The sequence below is a fragment of the Bos grunniens genome, chromosome 5, assembly GCF_055505025.1.
Source record: "Bos grunniens cultivar Pamir isolate PY7600 chromosome 5, Bosgru_T2T1.0, whole genome shotgun sequence".
NCBI classification, from domain to species: domain Eukaryota; kingdom Metazoa; phylum Chordata; class Mammalia; order Artiodactyla; family Bovidae; genus Bos; species Bos grunniens.
In genome coordinates this window covers 66,019,107-66,033,286 of record NC_141169.1, presented here as the reverse complement: position 1 = coordinate 66,033,286, position 14,180 = coordinate 66,019,107, and the positions used below count along the sequence as shown (strand labels likewise).

The following is a 14,180-nucleotide window of genomic DNA, read 5'->3' as shown; positions in this document are numbered from 1 at the left end:
AAGCTCTATACAGTCAGCAAAAACAAGACCAGGAGCTGACTGTGGCTCAGACCATGAACTCCTTATTGCCAAATTCAGACTTAAATTGAAGAAAGTAGGGAAAACCACTAGACCATTCAGGTATGACCTAAATCAAATCCCTTATGATTATACAGTGGAAGTGAGAAATAGATTTAAGGGCCTAGATCTGATAGATAGAGTGCCTGATGAACTATGGAATGAGGTTCATGATATTGTACAGGAGACAGGGATCAAGACCATTCCCATAGAAAAGAAATGCAAAAAAGCAAAATGGCTGTCCGGGGAAGCCTTACAAATAGCTGTGAAAAGAAGAGAAGCGAAAAGCAAAGGAGAAAAGGAAAGATATAAACATCTGAATGCAGAGTTCCAAAGAATAGCAAGAAGAGATAAGAAAGCCTTCTTTAGCGATCAATGCAAAGAAATAGAGGAAAACAACAGAATGGGAAAGACGAGGGATCTCTTCAAGAAAATCAGAGATACCAAGGGAACATTTCACGCAAAGATGAGCTCGATAAAGGACAGAAATGGTATGGACCTAACAGAAGCAGAAGATATTAAGAAGAGATGGCAAGAATACACAGAAGAACTGTACAAAAAAGATCTTCATGACCAAGTTAATCACGATGGTGTGATCACTGACCTAGAGCCAGACATCCTGGAAGGTGAAGTCAAGTGGGCCTTAGAAAGCATCACTATGAACAAAGCTAGTGGAGGTGATGGAATTCCAGTTGAGCTATTCCAAATCCTGAAAGATGATGCTGTGAAAGTGCTGCACTCAATATGCCAGCAAATTTGGAGAACTCAGCAGTGGCCACAGGACTGGAAAAGGTCAGTTTTCATTCCAATCCCAAAGAAAGGCAATGCCAAAGAATGCTCAAACTACTGCACAATTGCACTCATCTCACATGCTAGTAAAGTAATGCTCAAAATTCTCCAAGCCAGGCTTCAGCAATATGTGAACCGTGAACTTCCTGATGTTCAAGCTGGTTTTAGAAAAGGCAGAGGAACCAGAGATCAAATTGCCAACATCCGCTGGATCATAGAAAAAGCAAGAGAGTTCCAGAAAAACCTCTATTTCTGCTTTATTGACTATGCCAAAGCCTTTGACTGTGTGGATCACAATAAACTGTGGAAAATTCTGAAAGAGATGGGAATACCAGACCACCTGATCTGCCTCTTGAGAAATTTGTATGCAGGTCAGGCAGCAACAGTTAGAACTGGACATGGAACAACAGACTGGTTCCAAATAGGAAAAAGAGTTCGTCAAGGCTGTATATTGTCACCCTGTTTATTTAACTTCTATGCAGAGTACATCATGAGAAACGCTGGACTGGAAGTAGCACCAGCTGGAATCAAGATTGCCGGGAGAAATATCAATAACCTCAGATATGCAGATGACACCACCCTTATGGCAGAAAGTGAAGAGGAACTCAAAAGCCTCTTGATGAAAGTGAAAGTGGAGAGTGAAAAAGTTGGCTTAAAGCTCAACATTCAGAAAACTAAGATCATGGCATTCGGTCCCACCACTTCATGGGAAATAGATGGGGAAACAGTGGAAACAGCGTCAGACTTTATTTTTCTGGGCTCCAAAATCACTACAGATGGTGACTGCAGCCATGAAATTAAAAGACGCTTACTCCTTGGAAGGAAAGTTATGACCAACCTAGATAGCATATTCAAAAGCAGAGACATTACTTTGCCAACAAAGGTTCGTCTAGTCAAGGCTATGGTTTTTCCTGTGGTCATGTATGGATGTGAGAGTTGGACTGTGAAGAAGGCTGAGCGCCGAAGAATTAATGCTTTTGAACTGTGGTGTTGGAGAAGACTCTTGAGAGTCCCTTGGACTGCAAGGAGATCCAACCAGTCCATTCTGAAGGAGATCAGCCCTGGGATTTCTTTGGAAGGACTGATGCTAAAGCTGAAACTCCAGTACTTTGGCCACCTCATGCGAAGAGTTGACTCATTGGAAAAGACTCTGATGCTGGGAGGGATTGGGGGCAGGAGGAGAAGGGGACGACAGAGGATGAGATGGCTGGATGGCATCACTGACTCGATGGACGTGAGTCTGAGTGAACTCCGGGAGTTGGTGATGGACAGGGAGGCCTGGCCTGCTGTGATTCATGGGGTCGCAGAGAGTCAGAGACGACGGAGCGACTGATCTGATCTTGGGATCCACACCTGGGGCCGTGGCGGGAAGGGGCGTGGTCTTGGACCATGTGATCCTCTTCTATAAGTCCATCCTGAAGAGCTGAGACCAAGGCTGTCTGCAGCAGCAGCTTGCAATGGCTGCTGCAAGATGTCCTTCAGTGCAGGGGATCTCGGCATGTATTACAGTGTCCACTCCCAAGGTAACTGCATTTTAGAGGCGTTAAATCATTTGTCCAAGGGCATACAGCTTGGATTTGAAGTTTAGTTATGTCTGACGCCAAAGCCCATGATCTTGATATTTTGCTTTATTGCACACGTTGATGTAAGCTCACTGTTAAATTGGTGAGAGCTGGGGGTTGGAATTGGGAGGACTTATTCTCAGTCTTCTGAGATACAAAGTGCAGGTCAAGGTGACAGACCTTTGAATGGTCCTGACTCAGTCTTTTAACAGTGGTCCCCAGCGTTTTTGGAATGAGGGATCAGTTTTGTGGAAGATATGTTTTCCACAGGCCGGTGTTGGGGGTGGGGGATGGTTTGGGGATGATTCAATCACATCACATTTATTGTGTGTTTTATTTCTATCATGATTACATCAGCTTCACCTCAGATTATCAGGCACTAGATCCCCCGGGTTGGGTACCCCTGCTTTAAGAAACCGCCATTGCTCTGCTCAGCAAGAAAACTGTAGTGACAGTGTTTTGTATTGAATGATATGATTAACAACTACTACAGTTTGAAGTTGGTACCTGCCTGCCTTTCCATCAGGGTGATACTCTTGAAAACATTATACGGTCCTATAAAACTGAAAAGTTTAGCTTGCATTGTATATTCTAATTTTGGCAAAATATTGAGTAGATCAGTGGTTTTAAGTACGGGTTCCCAGCCAACAGTATTGACACCACCTGGTACTTCTGTCAATTGAAATTCATGGGCCTTCCTGGAAACTCCTGAGTTCAAAACCAAGGTGGGCGGGCTCAGGTGATTCTATTGCGAGCTAGAGTTGGTTTGAGAAGTACTGGAACAGATGGTACTGATAATTAGTAGGAAAAACAAGCTGGATTTGTAATTAGCAAATAAACTGTATATAAGTGGTTCCTTTTTAAATGGTTTGAATGTTTCCTCTGTTCGCTGGATTTGCTTTCATGTTGGATCTCAGCCCTCCTAAATAGTCACAACATCCTAATGAGTGAGGTCTGAATTAATGAAAGTTAAAGATGACCTTTAAAGTCTTTTTTCCGGGGAGGGGGGTGTCTCTTTATATCTTTTAGGTCCAGAATTTGTGCCAACTGCATGCGTGCGGTTAGGTTTAGTCCCACACAGTTTCTTTGTATTCTGTTGCTCAAGGAGCGTGTATCCAGGTGTAAGCATTAGAGCACAGCAGCAAAGGATCCCAGGTCACAAGCCTGTTTCAAAGCCAGAGAGTCTCTGTGCGATCTGGGGAAACTAATGTCCCTGCTGGGAAAACAATAGCTGGACTTGAGTGGGCTTAAATTTTTCATGGATTGTGTGAAGTTGAGGTTTTACACTTAGCTCTTTCATGTTGAAATTTACATACAGGAAAGTGAGTTAACATTGCATCCTGTAAGCACTAAACACTTGACTGTAGGCATCATACACTGTTAGGTGCTGGAGAAAGTGAAGGTGGGGTTCTTTCTTTTATCACTTACAAGCTATCTGAGGATATAAGACAGATATTCATGCACTGATGGAGGAATAAAACATGGGAAAGAGTCCGAATGAGTAAGGCATATTCTCCAGCAGGAGGCTTCTGGGGGGAAGGAATCCCAGTGGACAGGACTAGATGAGAGGCACACTGAAAAGTTGAAGTCCAAGCTGGACCTTAAAACTAGAGATGATAGGAAAAGGCAAAGAAGAAAGTAAATGTTTTTCCAGGGTGTATGGTGCCTGAAGGAAGGTATAAGTAATGCTTTGGGAAGAGTGAGGAAATCTGCTTTTCCCGGGGAGTTGAGGAGATCTTGGCTAGCAGGGAGGTTGGTACTAAGATAAAGAAACATTGTACAGGTAAAGGGGCTGGTTTGAAGGAGCAGAATGTAGAATTAGGACTTTTACCAGATCTTCTCTTTGAATCCAGGCCTAGTAGGTGTATTTGCTATATTCTTAATCTGCCTCTACAATACACTAGCGCTTCCTTAGTGGCTCAGATGGTAAAGAATCCACCTGCAATGCAGGAGACCAGGTTCGATCCCTGGGTTGGGATGATCCCTTGGAGAAGGGAATGGCAACACACTCCAGCATTCTTGCCTGGGAGAATTCCATGGGCAGAGGAGTGTGGTTGCAAAGAGTCGGAGGTGACTGAGCAACTAATATTTCCACCATGCATGAGACAATATAATGTAATAAGTAGTAATAGAGTAATAAATAATCAAAAGAAGGATAAATTTCAGTTTCCTTTAGCTAAGAACCCCTGGAAAGTGTATTTATAGAACAGTTATATAGAAATTTATTTCTAGAGAGATTTCCATTGAAAAATATCAGCTAAAATAAACTTTAGTCAGTTCCAAGATTAATGCCCACTGTTAACTATTAATGGATAACTTTATATCCACACAGTCTAGATTTTAATGAAGATTGTAGTGTTGAAGTTGTGTATTTCCAATATTCTAGTCTTATGAAGACTCATAAGATTATATATATTAGAAAATCCTCAAGTTATGGCATACTCATTATACATGATATTTAAAATCATTCTCCACCAACACTGGGAAACAGAATTCATCAGAAATATATGCTAATCTTTTGTTGGCTATATTGTTTCTGCATCTATTCATCCAATAAACACTTGATTTTTCTTTTTTCTTTTCCCAGTTTTATTGAGATATAATTAACATACTGTGCTATGTAAGTTTAAGATGTACGGCATAATGATTTGACTGCGTGTATTGTAAAATGATTATCGATATACGCTAACATTCATTATTTCATGTAAATATAAAAGAAGAAAAAAAGTTTTTTTCCCTTGTGAGACTTCTTGGGATCTATTTTGAAATATGCCATTCAGCAGTGTTAACTATAGCCATCAGGTTGTGCAGTATATCCCTAACATTAATACTTATTTAACTTTTCTTGAGCTATAGTTGACATATACATTGGCTTCATGTATGCCACATAATACTTTGGTATTTCTATATATTACATTGATATATAGAGTGCATTAGTAAGTGATGTGTATATTAATAAGTGATGACCACAGTATGCCTCGTTAAGATCCATCACAGTTAGTTATCAGTTTATTTTTCTTTTGATGAGAACTTTAAGATCTATTCTCTTAACAAATATACAGAACAGTATTATTAGGTGTAATCACCATGCTGTACATTATATGTCCATGAGTTATTTATTTATAACTAGATGTTTGTAACTTTTGAGTAAATACTCTTGCCTGGAAAATCCCATGGACGGAGGAGTGTTGTAGGCTACAGTCCATGGGGTCACAAAGAGTTGGACACGACTGAGCGACGCCATTTTCACTTTCCCATATCACCTATTCCCTGCCCCCACCCCTGGCTGCCACCAATTTGTTCTCTGTGTATGTATTATGTTGTTTAGTCACTAAGTAATGTCTGACTCTTTTGCAACCCTTTGGACTATAGCCCACCAAGATCCTCTGTCCATGGAATTTCCTAGGCAAGAATACTGGAGTGGGTTGTCATTTCCTACTCTGGAGGGTCTTGCTGACCCAGGGATTGAATCCATGTGTCCTGCATTGGTAGGTGGATTATTTACCGATGAGCCACCAGGGAAGCCCATATGTATTCTGAGCACCTTGTAATTGGCTGCCTATGTGTTAGTCCCTGGGACGAGTGAGTCTGAGCATGTGAGCCCTCTGAATCATTTATCAGTTTGCTATGCTCTTTTTTAAAAAGTTTTTTTTTTTTTTTAAACTATTTTTGGCTCCACTGGGTCTTTGTTGCTTGCATACAGGCTGTCTCTAGTTGTGGCGAGCATGGGCTACTCCTTTGTTGCAGAGCACAGGTGCTTGGGCTTCAGCAGTTGTGGCACGTAGGCTCATCCTCCCCGAGAAAAGTGGGATTCTCCAGGACGAGGGATTGAACCCATGTCCCCTGCACCAGCAGTCAGACTCCGAACCAGTGGACCACCAGGGGAGTTCTGCTATGCTCTTAAGGATGTGAGTCCTGTTGGTTTTGAAAGCGAGATGTTTCATCCCTCAGGTGCAGGTCTTAAAAGCTGTGGTACCTGATGTGGGGTTGAGACTCCTTCCTTCTCAGGGAGAAGGTCCTGGTTTTGAATTCTGACTACAGATTGTCGCACTGGGGATGGGGTTTCTGGTGAGACTGCATCTCAGCCTCTACTACCCACTTTGTGGGCTTTTTTCCTTCTTTTCCCCTACGTGTGGGAGTTGCTCACCTAGTTTTAGGTGGTGTTGTTGTTTTTTCCAGAAGAAATTGTTCCGTATTTAGCTGTAGATTTGGTGTGTCTATTGGAGGAGATGAGTTCTGGGACTTCCTACATTACGATCTTGAACCGGCCATATTGCTATAATTTTATAATATAGCTTGAAATCAGGAAATGTGATGCCCCTTTCTACATTCTTTTTTGTTAGGAATTCTTTACCTATTCAGGGTCTTTTGTGGTTCCATATAAATGTTGATTGTTTTTTCTACTTCTTTAAAAAAAATGCCATTAATGTCTTGACAGGGATTGCATTAAGTCTATACATGACTTAATTGATGTTTAAAAATATTCATGTTAGCTAGTTTGACTGCACTGGGTCTTCATTGTTTTCTGTAGCTGTGGTGAGTGGGGACTACCCTCTAGTTGCCACATTCAGGCTTCTCATTGCAGTGGCTTCTCACTGAGGAACGTGGGGTTTAGGTGCAAAGGCCTCAGTAGTTGTGGCTTGTGATCTTCGTTGCTTAGAGCTTGTGGAATCTTCCTGGGCCAGGGATAGAACCTGTGTCCCCTGCACTGGCACGCAGATTCTTAGCCACTGGAGGTCATTTAAATATGGACATTTAAACATATGAAATTTTCTAGTCCTTGAACAAGGATTCCATTTTTGTTGCCTTTGGTTTCTTTCATCAATATCTTATAATTTTCAGTGTGGAGGTTTATCACCTCTTTAGTTAAATTTATTTTTTAAGTATCTTATTTTTCTTGCCATTTTAAGTGGCATTGTTTTATTTCCTTTTCAGATAATCTGTATAATGTATAGAAAAACTTTGGGTTTTGTATGTTAATTTTTTTGTCAGGCAACTTTCCTGAATTCAGTGATTAGATATGTTTGTTTTTTTTTTTGGTGGAGTCTTCAAGATTTCTGTATATTAAATCATGTCATCTGTAAATAGAGACCATTTTACTTCTTCCTTTCCAATTTTGATGCCATTTATTTATTTATTTTCTTGCTATTTGCTCTAGCTGGGACTTCCAGTACTATATTGAATGGGATTGGAAATAACAGGCACCCTTGTCTTTTCCTGATCTCAGAGGAAAAGCTTTTAACTTTTCATCATTAAGTATGATGTTTGCTGTGGCCTTGTCGTATATGAACTTTATTATATTGATACATAAATCTGTTTATAATTTGTTAAATGGATGTTGAATTTTGTTAAGTGCTTTTTATGTATCTATTAAGATGATTATATAATTATTTCTTTCTATTAATGTGATGTTTCCCATTTATTGATTTGTGTAAGTTGAACCATCCTTGTAGTTCAAAGATAAATCCTACGTGATCATGGTGAATGATCCTTTTATTGTGCTGCTGAATTTGGTTTGAAACTATTTTGTTGAAGACTTTTGTAATTATATTCATCAGGGACATTGTCCTATGTTTTATTTTCTTGTAGTGTTCTCCTCTCAGAGAAGGAAATGCCACCCCACTCCAGTACTCTTGCCTGGAGAATCCCATGGAGGGAGGAGCCTGGAAGGCTGCAGTCCATGGGGTCGCTGAGGGTCGGACATGACTGAGCGACTTCACTTTCACTTTTCAGTTTCATGCATTGGAGAAGGAAATGGCAACACATTCCAGTGTTCTTGCCTGGAGAATCCCAGGGAGCCTGGTAGGCTGCTGTCTGTGGGGTCACACAGAGTCGGACACGACTGAAGCGACTTAGCAGCAGCAGCAGTGTGTCCTCCTCTGGCTTTGACATTGGGTCCATGCTGGCTTCCTAAAATGAGTGTTCTCTACTCTTTGACTTTTTGGAAGTGTTTAATAAAGATTGGCATTAATTCTTACTTAACTGTCTAGTAAAATTCACCAGTGAGGCCATCTGGTCCTAGAATTTTCTTCATCAGGAGACTTTTGATTACTGATTTAGTCTCTTTACTATTAATCGGTCTGTTCACATATTCTGTCTCTTCCTAATTCAGTCTTGATAGGTTGTATGTTTCTAGGAATTTTTCCATTTTTTTATAGGTTGTCTAATTTGTTGGCATATAGATGTTCACAGTAGAAAATGAGACATTACAACTGGTACTACAAAAATGCAAAGATCATAAGAAATGATCATAATTTAATAAGAAATGATCTTTGCATTTTTGTAGTACCAGTTGTAAAGTCTCATTTTCATTTATGATTTCGTTGATTTGTTTCCTATTTTTTCTTTGATTAAAGTTTTCTCAATTTTCTCTTTCAAAGAGCCAACTCTTCTTTTCTATTGTTTTCCTGTTCTATATTTTATTTCTACTCTAATCTTATTTCCTTCCTTCTGTCAGTTTTGGGCTCAGTGTGGTCGTCTCTTTCTAGTTCCCGTAGGCATAGAGGTAGGTTGTTTTAAGGTTTTTCTTTACTAATGTAGGCATTTATTTCTGTAATCTTTCCTCTTAGAAAAGCTTTTGTTGAATCACATAAGTTTTGGTACACTGTTTCCATTTCAAGATATTTTTATTATTTCCCATTTAATGTCTTCTTTGATCCCTTGGTTATTCAGGAGAGTGTTGTTTGATTTCTCTATATTTGTGAAGTTTTCAGTTTCCTATTACTGATTTCTAGTTTCATCTCATTGTGATCAGAAAAGATACTTGGTATGATTTCAATCTCTTTGAATTTGCTAAGATTTGTTTTGTGACCTAAAATAATGATATACAAAGAAAATGTTCACATTCACTTGAGAAGAATGAGCGTTGCTGTTGTCAGACAGAATATTCTGTGTGTTAAGTTAGTTTGGATTACAGTATTGTTCAAACCTATTGGTTCCTTATTGACTCTGTCTGGATGATCTGTCTTATTGAGAGTGGGGTATTAAAGTCCCCAATTATTGTTATGTTGCTGTTTATTTCTTCTTTCAGCTCTGTTAGTTTTTGGTTTACAGTTTTAGGTGCTCTGATATTGGGTACAAATATTTATGATTGTTAAATCTTCTTGATAGGCTGGCCCTTTTTTCATTATGTGATGATTTTTGCCTCATAACCATTTTCAATTTAAAATATATTTTTTCTCTGATAGAGCTACCTTTTTTTTTTAACTCTTAATTTGCTAAAATCTTTTTCCATATCTTCACTCTCAATTTCTGTGTGTCTGTGTGTCTTTAAGACTAAATGAGTCTCTTTATCATGGTGTGCAGAGAAAGCAATGGCACCCCACTCCAGTACTCTTGCCTGGAAAATCCCATGGATGGAGGAGCCTGGAGGGCTGCAGTCCATGGGGTTGCTGAGGGTCAGACACGACTGAGCGACTTCACTTTCACTTTTCACTTTCATGCATTGGAGAAGAAAATGGCAACCCACTCCAGTGTTCTTGCCTGGAGAATCCCAGGGACGGGGGAGCCTTGTGGGCTGCCGTCTGTGGGGTCGCACAGAGTTGGAGACGACTGAAGTGACTTAGCAGCAGTATCATGGTGTTGAATGTGATTACTATAGGCTCTTCCTTTGTGGTTATCATGAGGCTTGAATATAAAATTAAAAAATTGTATCACAACTTTATACTTTGCCTCTCACATTTTAGGTTATTGATGTTACAGTTTATGTGCTTTTTATGTTTTGTATCAAATAACAGGTTATTGTGGTCATTTTCTTTTTTCTTTTTACTACATTTGTTTTTTAATTTTTAAACTAGAGTTGCAAATAAATTATGGACCACCATTACTATATTATAGAATCTTTCTTTGACTTTATATTTAACATTATCAGTGAGTTTAATGCTACTTTCTTATGTTTTTATAATGTTGATTAGTGTCCTTTTACCACCACATAAAGAACTCCCTTTAGAATTTGTTTGTTTTTTTGATTTTGTTTTAAGCTTTAAAGAGTTTATTTTGACTTGACCCACTTATATTTCTCAGAATGGGAATATGTACATTATTTAACAATAAATGCTTAATGCTTTAAATTTACAATTATCTACAGAAACTTGGAAATCATTCTAATTAAATGGGGAAAAAGTACAATTTTTCTGTTCTTATAATTCAAAATATATTTAACATTTCTGCCGCAGCCAAAACCTTTAACCAAAAATTCAGAACTTCAATCTCTTAAGCTTAACAAAATGGCTACATTCTAATTTATCTTGATTATTAACACAGGAAAAAATGACGGTGGCTGTAAAGTAAGGCAGACTAGCAACTAGTACAGTGTTCTTTCTGGGCACTCAAAGCTGTCTTTATTATTTTTACTTTATTTGTTCAAGCACAGACAATTGCTCTAACTTTTAAGAATGTTTAAATGAACTTTTGACATTTAATATTGGTGATGTTTGCTAACATTTAAGAATTTCAGTAATGAGACTCAGAAAATGACCACAATTAAAATTATCTTAAAGGACTTACTGACACACCAAGCAATTTAACAGTGTTTTGGAATTACATGGTGTTTTTTTCATAAACATAGCACCTTATTAAATACCTGGTAAACCACTTTGCCATCACAATAAGGATTGGGAGACTAAGTTCCAAAGGGAATTTTTTAATTTACCTAATCAATATTAGGAATGCTAACTGTTGGTTTCCACACTCTAAGGGGATGCTTGTCTACATGGGAATCATCTTTTTAAGACATAGTATGTTCTAAAGTAGATTGACATTGAAATAGACTCCTGCTTTACAAATAATCTATTAAATGTGCCTGTAAAACTAAAAAAATTTCCCAAAAGATTGGAAGAAATATGGTTATTTTATCTCCTTACCCCAGGTATTTCTGATAAAAAGATACAAAGTGAAGTCCAATCTTAATTTGTAAAGTTTTGATGTAAAAGCTAATGTATTGAAATCCAGTAAAGTTTAACTCTTGTCCGAATTAATGTAACAACTACTCACTTTGCTGAGTTTTCACAAGCTGTACTCTTGACCTGAAGAATCACTTTTTTGTGCTGAGGAGATAGAGTGACCTCTGTAGGAGGTGGGGGTGCAGTACCAGGTGAGTCAGCTCCTCCATCAGACATACTTGGTGATGATGCCAGGTGGGGGACTTTCTTCCTTCCAAGGAATCCTCCTCCTTCAAATCCTTTCTTCTATAACTGTTTTCATTTTCATCTTCTGATGACCTTTTCTTGGATTCTAGAAAATCTTTGGCTATTTTATACACCTCCACTCCCCTATCTGAGCCTCTCAAACTTTTAAATTTCTGTTCCATGAGATTTTCTCTTAGATACATTCCATTACCCTTTTGCCTGCTTTACTTCAGCTTGTATTGGACCCAAATTACTATTTTTAGGGACAATGCTTTCTATATTTCTGTTGAATTTTACAGTCTGGAAGTCCCTGTAACTGTGAAAGCTCTCAGTCCTCCTTGCTCTTGCTTACAAAGGACTTTCTCTGGTAAGGTCTCATGGAACCATAAGTAACTGCTTCATGGATGGTTTCATGGTACTGGAGCTGAAGACTAGAATCTGATATCCAAAGATGGCTATGCTGAACCACAGAAGTTGCCAGACTGATCTTAGGAGTAGCACAGTGATTACACTGATCCATTCTTTTGAGCCAATCTTCAGTTAGACCGCCTACATCCTTATCCTCACTTTTGTTAACCGTATCCATGTTAGTGGTCAGATCCCACACCTGAATGCGGCCGTTTGTGTGACCTGTGAATAAGTAGCACCTTGGCCTTGGGTCCATCCTACTGGAGAGCTCACATTCTCTCACTGTAAATGAGGAGATTGCAGTACTGTTAACAGCTTGGATTTCACAGATTCTTTTTCCAGTATGTGAGTCTTACAAGTTTACAAGTCTTACAGTTTGTTAGTGAACAACTTTCTGGATAAGTACCTGTTGATCATTTCACTCTCTAAAATACTCTATATTGTTTCCAGAGGAAGAGCTTCCATGGCTTTCTGTCTCCTCCAGAGACAGTATCTTGAATGATGTCCCTTTAGCATTTCTTATCAGGCAAGCCTAGTGCTTATGAACTCCCTCAGCTTTTGTTTGTTTGGGAAAGTCTTTATCCATTACTTAAGGGCAGCTCTTCCAGGTATAGAATTCTCAGCTGACAGTTTTTTCTTTCAATGTTTTGAATATATCATTCCATTCTCTCCTGGCCTTCAAAGCTTCTGTAGGAAAAGCTGCTGACGTTATGAGTGTTCTTTTGTGTGTAGCTCCACTCTTTTCTTCCACTGCATTCAAACTTCTTTTTAGCTTTCACTTTGACAATTTAATTATAATGTGTCTTGGTGTAGCCCTACTTGGGTTCACCTATGTGGGGACTTTTGGGCCTCATGAATTTGGGCATTCATTTCTTTCCCAAGATTGGGGAAGTTTTTAGTCATTATTGCTTTAAATATGCTTTCTTTCCCTTTCTCTTCTTCTGAAATTCCCATAGTGCCAATATTGTTTCCTTCAATTGTGTCCTATAAGTTACATATCCTTTCTTCACTCTTTACATTCTTTGTTTTCTATTTGCTTCTCTGACTGGATTATTTCAAATGTTCTGTCTTCTAGGTCTTCTGCTAGATCAAGTCTGTTGACTTTTGAGTCAACAGTTTTTGACAGTTTGACTTTTTAGTCATTGAGTTCAATCATTGTAATTTTTAGCTCTAGGATTTCTATCTGGCTTTTTGATGGTTTCTATTTGTTGAACTTATTTTGTTTGTCATTGCTTTCCTGATTGTTTATTTGTCTGCTGTGTCTTATAGTTCACTAAATTTCTTTAGGAGGATCATTCTAAATTCCTTGTCTGACAATTCATATACCTCCCTTCTTTTAGGTTCAGTTATTGGAACTTTATATCCTTTTGTGTCACATTTACACTTTTACCTGATTTTTTTTTTTGATCCTTGATTCCTTATGTTGACATCTGTGCATTTTAGTAAAAAGTCTCTAATTCCAGACTTTTAAAATTTACTTTGGCACAGTTCTTTACTGGTTGGCTCATTTTGGGTTTCTGGACATGTTTGATGGTAATATTTTTGGACAGGTGGGACTTGCCATGAGGGTGTATTTTCAGATGAGTCCACTGTTCAGGCTGGGGTCTGGGGTGGTGTTAGATAGGACTTTTGGCTCTGTTCCCTTCCTAGGTAAGGCAGTAGGATGGGCTCCAAGGTTACCTGAGTTCTCTGGTCAGACTTACTAGATAACTGGAACAGGATACTATTTTCCACAGGAGGCAGAACTATGAATTAGCTTCCTTTCCTCAGTAGGGCAGCAAGACAGGCTCCAGGGTCTGCATAACTCATCGTTTGGGGATCTGAATCAGGCAGTTATGTGCACTGAATTATATGGCCAGATGAGGTCACTGGTTTTGCCCTGCAGACTGAAAAGCCACAGCCTGTGTTCTCTCTTCAAGCATCACTGTAAGCAAGGTTGTTGGGTGGGCTGTACAGCTTCCAGTCTGCTCTGGTTAGCTTTCTGGCTGGGCAAGCTGAATGCTGTGTATAGCAATGGGAGGGCAACAAATCAGTTTCCTGCCCAGGTAGAACAGGAGAATCATCTCCAAGGCTGGCAAGGCTCTTTGTGCTCTTGTCTCAAGTCAACCCATTCTCCAAGTTCCCTGGCCAAACAGGGCCACTGGCTTTGCTTTGCAGCCTATCATCTCTGCCTGCCATACTCTCTACTTGAGTGTTGCTGAGCTATGCAGCTTCCAGGTGTTTTGGCCAGGTGGGCCAG

The 14,180-nt window shown here is 39.2% G+C and overlaps 1 long non-coding RNA gene and 1 pseudogene across 2 annotated transcripts in view; one reads left to right on the top strand and one right to left on the bottom strand.

Annotated features, from left to right (window-relative positions):
* The first annotated feature begins 2,137 nt into the window (after positions 1–2,137).
* The window catches only part of LOC147372295 (uncharacterized), a 67,056-nt gene continuing 55,013 nt past the window's right edge, over positions 2,138–14,180 (top strand). Inside the window, exons 1-2 of one of the 2 annotated variants that reach the window (XR_015163980.1) lie at positions 2,138–2,369; positions 7,998–8,385. This is a non-coding gene — a long non-coding RNA (uncharacterized LOC147372295). Of the gene's footprint in view, positions 2,370–7,997; positions 8,386–14,180 lie in introns of those variants that run through there. The other variant, XR_015163981.1, reaches the window with a different exon arrangement.
* Positions 11,412–12,895, bottom strand: LOC147372296 (BTB/POZ domain-containing protein KCTD3 pseudogene; annotated as a pseudogene).